The sequence below is a fragment of the Limulus polyphemus genome, unplaced genomic scaffold, assembly GCF_000517525.1.
Source record: "Limulus polyphemus unplaced genomic scaffold, Limulus_polyphemus-2.1.2 Scaffold6116, whole genome shotgun sequence".
NCBI classification, from domain to species: Eukaryota; Metazoa; Arthropoda; class Merostomata; order Xiphosura; family Limulidae; genus Limulus; species Limulus polyphemus.
Window position 1 is genome coordinate 9922 of NW_013671726.1, and position 6900 is coordinate 16821.

At 29.8% G+C, this 6900-nt stretch overlaps 1 long non-coding RNA gene across 2 annotated transcripts in view; it reads left to right on the forward strand.

Moving 5' to 3' along the window:
- LOC106473373 overlaps nucleotides 1-4017 on the forward strand; it is a 7541-nt gene extending 3524 nt beyond the window's left edge. Inside the window, exons 2-3 of one of the 2 annotated variants that reach the window (XR_002613674.1) lie at nucleotides 2604-2647; nucleotides 3168-4017. This is a non-coding gene — a long non-coding RNA (uncharacterized LOC106473373). Of the gene's footprint in view, nucleotides 1-2600; nucleotides 2648-3167 lie in introns of both variants that reach the window. The other variant, XR_001291669.2, reaches the window with a different exon arrangement.
- Nucleotides 4018-6900: the final 2883 nt, after the last annotated feature.

Consider the following 6900-nt stretch of genomic DNA (forward strand, 5'->3'; position numbering starts at 1 on the left):
ATATATATATATATATATATATATATAACGCATTGCTTAGAATTTTCAACTTTTGCATGAATTGTCTTAGGAGTGGTTAAATGGCTGAATGAGTTTTTAATTTTCATCTGAAAAATTAGGTATAGAACAATTTCCTTTTCCTGGTTTCTATATATTTATTAATCTCTAAATGACTATATAGTAAGTTACTACTTTGTAGTAGTGTATAGTGTTTTATAAACACACACATCTGCTAAAATGAAGTCAAGATTTTTGATAGTAACATGAAATATTTAGAACACATGGCTGGAACTTCTTATTTATTTTACATTATATTCCTTTTTTGAGTCCAAGATATCTACTTTTGAGTTTGTGCTACTTAAGAACTAATGTATTACAAGTCAGTTTGTTAATTTTCAACTTAAAATATCAGTTAATAAATATCTTCTGAAGTCCTGCTTATTGTTTGTAGTGCTAACTAGCAGAATGATCAATCTTAAATTAAGCACAACAGCATAAAATGACAAAACATCTCAATCAGCACATTGTGAGATTAACTTGAAAAATAGTTAAATGCATCAATTTTGGATATTTATACTGCTTACTGGAAGTATAATACCATTTTATTAAAAGTAAACAACCACTAACTTCAGGTTACTTGTCATGTTTGTAGGAGCTGTAATACCATTTTATTGAAAATATACATTCACTCTTACTCCAATAAAACTTTCATGTTTGTAATGCATGCAGGTGTTTGATACCATTGTAATGAAAGTAAACAACAAATAACTCCAGGAAACTTCATGTTTATAATGCATGCAGGTGTTTGATACCATTGTAATGAAAGTAAACAACAAATAACTCCAGGAAACTTCATGTTTATGATGCATGCAGGTGTTTGATACCATTGTAATGAAAGTAAACAACAAATAACTCCAGGAAACTTCATGTTTGTAATGCATGCAGGTGTTTGATACCATTGTAATGAAAGTAAACAACAAATAACTCCAGGAAACTTCATGTTTATAATTCATGCAGGTGTTTAATACTTTTACTTTCATTACAATCAACAAATAACTCCAGGAAACTTCATGTTTATAATGCATGCAGGTGTTTTAATACAATTGTAATGAAAGTAAACAACAAATAACTCCAGGAAACTTCATGTTTATAATGCATGCAGGTGTTTTAATACTATTGTAATGAAAGTAAACAACAAATAACTGCAGGAAACTTCATGTTTATAATGCATGCATGTGTTTAATACTATTGTAATGAAAGTAAATGATTAATTTCTCCTAGCACAAAACCCATCACCTCACATCATGATAGCCATCAACCTTTTGTTATGAAACAGTGATTCATTCTTTGAGAACTACATAGGATTGAGCACAGATGCAACCATGAACCAGAAATGATTGACAGAAAATTAGACTATATAATTATTCTTTACAACACCAGGTATCCAACATTCTTCACTGACAAAAATCTTAGACTTCAAAGAAAGAAAAATAATAAAAGTAGCATATAAATCAAAACATCACAAAAACCCTACCCAATTCAGGAAAGTTGCTTTGAATACACCAAGCATAAGTGATGCTATAATAAAACCAGTTAATGAAAGAAGACTACTATTATGAACTACACAAAAACTAGGAATGACTATAATTCATATCAACCTCTTCTACTTAAATGAAACAAACAGTTCATAAAAAAAAATCTTGGGAACCTGTACTGTTTGAGAAGCCACCACTTAACTCTGACAAGCTACAAAGATATATGGAGAGCATAATGAACACACTTTATCCTCGTATGCCTCTACAAATTCAGGTTCTGTCATTGCTATGACTTTCTTGGAAAGAAAATATGAAGTAGCCCTCTAAATCCAGAAGTACAAACCTCATTTTAACTGGCATAAATCTCTAGACAATGCTATTAGTATTATTTAAATTATTGACATATAGCACAATTTCAGAATGTCACATTGTTGTTACAATTTAGTAGAGGTATGAAAAAGGTATTGTTTCCAACAGCACCATTCATCTCCAATCTTGATCTACGTACTCTAGTAACTTTTGTTTTTTGAATAAATTTATTCAATAGTTGAAGGTTTACAACTAAATTATTATAGACTGTATGCATATTGAGGTATCTTTTTAAAGTGTAAATGAAATATTAACTATTTAAGAAGTTTAACTTAGTTTCTGGAATTAGTTCACTATTTAAAATTGGAACTTGGAGAATTGGATTCTTGTTGTTGATGATAATTTTTTTGGCATCAGTTATATCATTTAAAAATTCCAAATGATATTTTTAGTGTATGTAACATTTAAGAATATAAATTATTTAAGAGTCATCCTGTAGACAAGGCCAGCTGCTCTCACTCTCAATCATCAATGATAGTGTTAAAACCAAGTACAATGTGTATTATTGAAAATATATTATTAGTTTAGCAAAAAAAAAAATCTACTCCACCTACTAAATGTGTGCCTTTTTTGTGTGTGAGAAAGATATGCAAGTCATTAATAGTATACAATTGATATAAAGCTACCCCACTGTTTATTAGTGAAAAATATACCATTGTATTTAGAGAATCAGTCACATTATTTTGTGTTCTTTAGTAGGTCTCCAAACATGTGGTGAAAGAGCAACTTGTATGCTGAGACAGGTAATACACTACTCTATTTCTCTGTTCAAACCTATACAATTCTTAATAGATCATACAGACTTGGACCAACCACAAGAAATACACGCTTCTCCCATTTTATGCATGTGATTGATTTGTAGACATGCATTAAATACTCAATGTTTTTTCGATTAGTAAAATCATAAAGTACCAGTTAATTTGTATAGGGTTTTCCATTATATGTTTGAAGTTATGGGTTTTTAATACTCCGTGTTGAGATATTTGCTTGATTGATCGTCTCACAAAAGCTTCGAAACATTCTCAAAAACTCGACATGCAGAAAACTTGCTCAGTTTCTAACCATTTAATCTTAAATTCAGCACAATACAGTTTTTGAGCTATTGTTATTGTATACTCTTACATATTTTTATTTTTTTGTATACAAAAGTTAATCTTGGACCTTCTAAATCGCTGTCAATACTGTTAATTTGTATTTCATTTCAAACTTGATAATTCGCTCAGCCAAAAATAAACGTCAATAATATCGGTTCTATTCCCGCAGCGACATCCGTGTTTTGCCGTCTCGACTTCCGTTATGAAGACTTTTTATTTCTGAACGTGTGCCGACTGTGCCGTCTTGTCATACCGTGGATCGAAAATGACTTTGGAAACAACCCCGTCTCTTTCAACACCTAAATAGCAGGATTAATTGCCGCTGTTTGAACGACTTAATGAATTAAAAACCCTTGTTTCTTTTTGAACAACTTAGAATCAAATTAATCAGCCTCGTCTCTTCGTCTCTGAAAAACCTAATAGCAGGATTAAACAACTCCGTCTACGTGAACAACCGCGCCTGTCTTTAAACAACTTATACGTGTATCGATTAACCTGATATTTACTTGAACAACTTAAAAAACGCTGTCTCTATTTCTATTCGAACAACTTATAGTAGGATTAAACAACTCCGTTTCTGTTTGGTCAAATTATAATAGAATTTGAATGAAACTTCCATGTAACGTACATTGAATTAATAATCGATTGTCTTTTGTTTTCGTCATTTATTATAAATAATTTTACATAGATTAACTGCGTGTAAACAAAGGTGAAATGAGAAAGAAGCGTGTCCTAGAACTATCGTGTAGTAATGTGTATCATAATCACTAACATTTATGTAGTTTGTCAAATTTATGAGCTACAAAGAAAAATGTTTGACAGTAGAACTTACTTAGAATTACTCTAAAGACATCATCATTTTCATTAAGGTTAGGGCTAACTTTCCAAGTAGTCTTTCTTTAGTTGTGTTCTGTTTGCTTCTAGCTGGGGAATATTCATGTTGTTTTCTTTTAATGCTTGTATGAAAAAAAATCATTATAATGGTTTTGTCACAATAAAATGTACTCTGCTACTTTGCAGTTGTTTGTATTTAGTTATCCATACTATTTGGCAAAAAGTTGAATGTTAAAAGAACATTTTTTATGTAAAGAGTAAAGATGTGTTTGCCTTTAGTTCACTTAAAAAATGTCAATATTTGTAAGTTTGGAACCATACTATTTTGAAAGAGTTAAAATGAGAAAAAAAGCTTCAATCAGATAAAATTCTGTTTCTTCTATCAATGAAGTCCAGTTTTGCCATTAAAAAGAATAGTTTGTAGTAACACTAGTATGAAAATTACATCTGAAACATTATAAAATACATTTGAACTTATAAAAGTAGCTTACCATTGAGAAATTCACCTGTAGAATAATTAAGCTTTAAAAATATGTCATGCAACAGTTTGCATATTTTAATATGTATTTAGTACCTTTCTGTGTTGCAAGTCTTGCCATTCAGCACCAAGAATAAGTCTTGGTTCATAACTGTATAAGCAAAGCAGTGATCAAATTTTAGTTATGTTGGTTAAGTTGTAAATTATTTTACTTACAAACTCAGATAACTTGATGAGTTAAGTGCATGTAAAATAAACAACTGTACTGGCACTGTCGTTTAATTCTATTTAGGCCTACTTAAACTTGAATTTTGGAAGAAAAGCTGTTATTGTAGTGATGATAATTTTTATTCTGATTTCCAGCACGCTGCTAAACTTGCTTATGTACTGAAACTCACCTGGTAGTTCTTTAATTAAAAATCATGCACATTATTTGGACACACATAAGTATCATTGGTTAAGTATTTGGGTACTTTCAGTTTAATATATATTAGTTTTTTTACAGTACTTAGTCATCATAGTTTATCATTTGTTCCCATTATGGTATTTTGAGGGCATGTTTCATAAACATTTACTTAAAAAAAGTTTCTTAATCAGTATTTTTAACAAGGTTATGAATTTCTTTGGCAAATTCAACATTCCACTTGCTTCTGTTTACTGGGTTTAAAAAATTGACAGAAAACTAAAATTTTCAAAGTTATGATTCTAAAATTTGAATCTATAATGCTAACTTTTAGTTTACATATGTATATATAGCTTGGTGTACTTGATCTATGAACTCTTTAACCGTTTTTCACAAAAGTACATAGTTTTACATGCAGGTTTTACTGCTACATAAAATAATTTAAAAAACTTGAACACTATTGAATAGTTGACTAATCTTCTTCAGGAGTAAAAAGGGCAAAGATTAAAAAGTGTGAGGTAATAAAAATGAAAAGGGTGGTCATGAAAGTTGACCAGTCCTGACTGAAGAAGTGTGTCTCTAGAAAATAGAAATGTGGAAGGCATTTATTTAATTCAAGGTCACAAACTCTTGAATGTATGGTGAAGGTGAAAGGGGTTGTGTGTATAATCGTAATAAAGAGAAAATAGTATATTTAAAAGAGCAAAAGCACTTGGTTCCAGAGGTCAAACAGTAAAATGTGTATGCTTAACAAACTTAAAAGATAAATAATTCAAATGAAAACCTTCTTTTCAAACTTTTTATTTATTTATTTGTTCTAGCAGCCCTTAGAGAGAGCCCGTGTTTTGGCCAGTGCTAACTTCTCTAGCATATAAATTAAATCATTAAATTTTTAAACATTTTTATTTATGGAGCATTTGTTATGTAGAATCAAGGAAATGTTGTAACTCTGAGAACTTCTGCATCGATTTACTTAAAAATTGATAAAAACATGTCATTCATAAAATTTGATGAAAAACGATATTCATAAAAATTGATAAAAACATGTCATTCATAAAACATGATAAAAAAACATCATTCATAAAAATTTTATAGTTGTTCCTTGTGAATTTTTATCTAATTTACAAATTTTATTAATGAGGAAATAATGAACAATTTGAGTATGTAAGATGAAAACTAGTATACGGTTTTGGTAACTATTGTTAAGTTTTACATTTCATGCTGCAGTAGGAAGTTAGGTGAAATTAGCACTGGATAACTTGCATATGGTATTGAGCTTACATAAGGAATTGGTGATAGAATATAGGTATAATTTTCATATGGAGTCAAGTTTTTTTTAGAAGCTTGTGATAAAATTTCAGTTTTCATGTGATGTTAAGCTTATTTTAGGAGTTGGTGACAATACAGGAGTTTAATATGCATCTGGTGTGAAGCTCATCATAAGGAATCAAAGACAAAACATTTAATTTTCATATGTTGTGAATATCTAAGTAATCAGTGATAAAACACGTGTTTAATGTGCATATGATGTTGTGCTTCTGTAATGAATCTGTTACAAAACACTAAGTTCAATTTTCATACAATGTCAGAATAAATCAATTACAGAACATAATTATTTTCTTAGTTTTATAAGGAATGACAGAATGTGGGTGTTTTCATTTGGTTTTTACTAATTAAGGAATGAGTGGCAGAACACAACTTTGATATGATGTCAAGTTTAAAATATCAGTGACAAAACATGGGTGTTTTTGTATGTATCAAGCCTGAGGAATTGGTTACAGAACATAGGAGTAGTTTGGTATGATTTCCATTTTATTGTTGTAGGCTATGTTTTTATTATTTTAATTTAGATATTATTATTCTTTGCTAGAGACAGTTGTAATGAGTGTGTGATATCTCAAGTTTTCTTCAGTTTTGGGAAAAATTTAGTTGTATAAAATGCATGTTAGAGAAGAATAGGTCGGAGGGGTTATTAATTTTTGAGTCTGTATATCAATAAAGTAATAAATACTCAGTGAAAATTGGTAAATCGACTTTAGTGAGTTGTTATTTCTCTGTGAAATAGGCCTATCAGTAATTATTTATAAGTTGTAGAACTATAAGATCAAGGAATAAAAATTGGTTATCATTACATGGGTTGAATAATCCAGTGATAGATGCCATTACAATAGTGGTGTTGGAAATGTG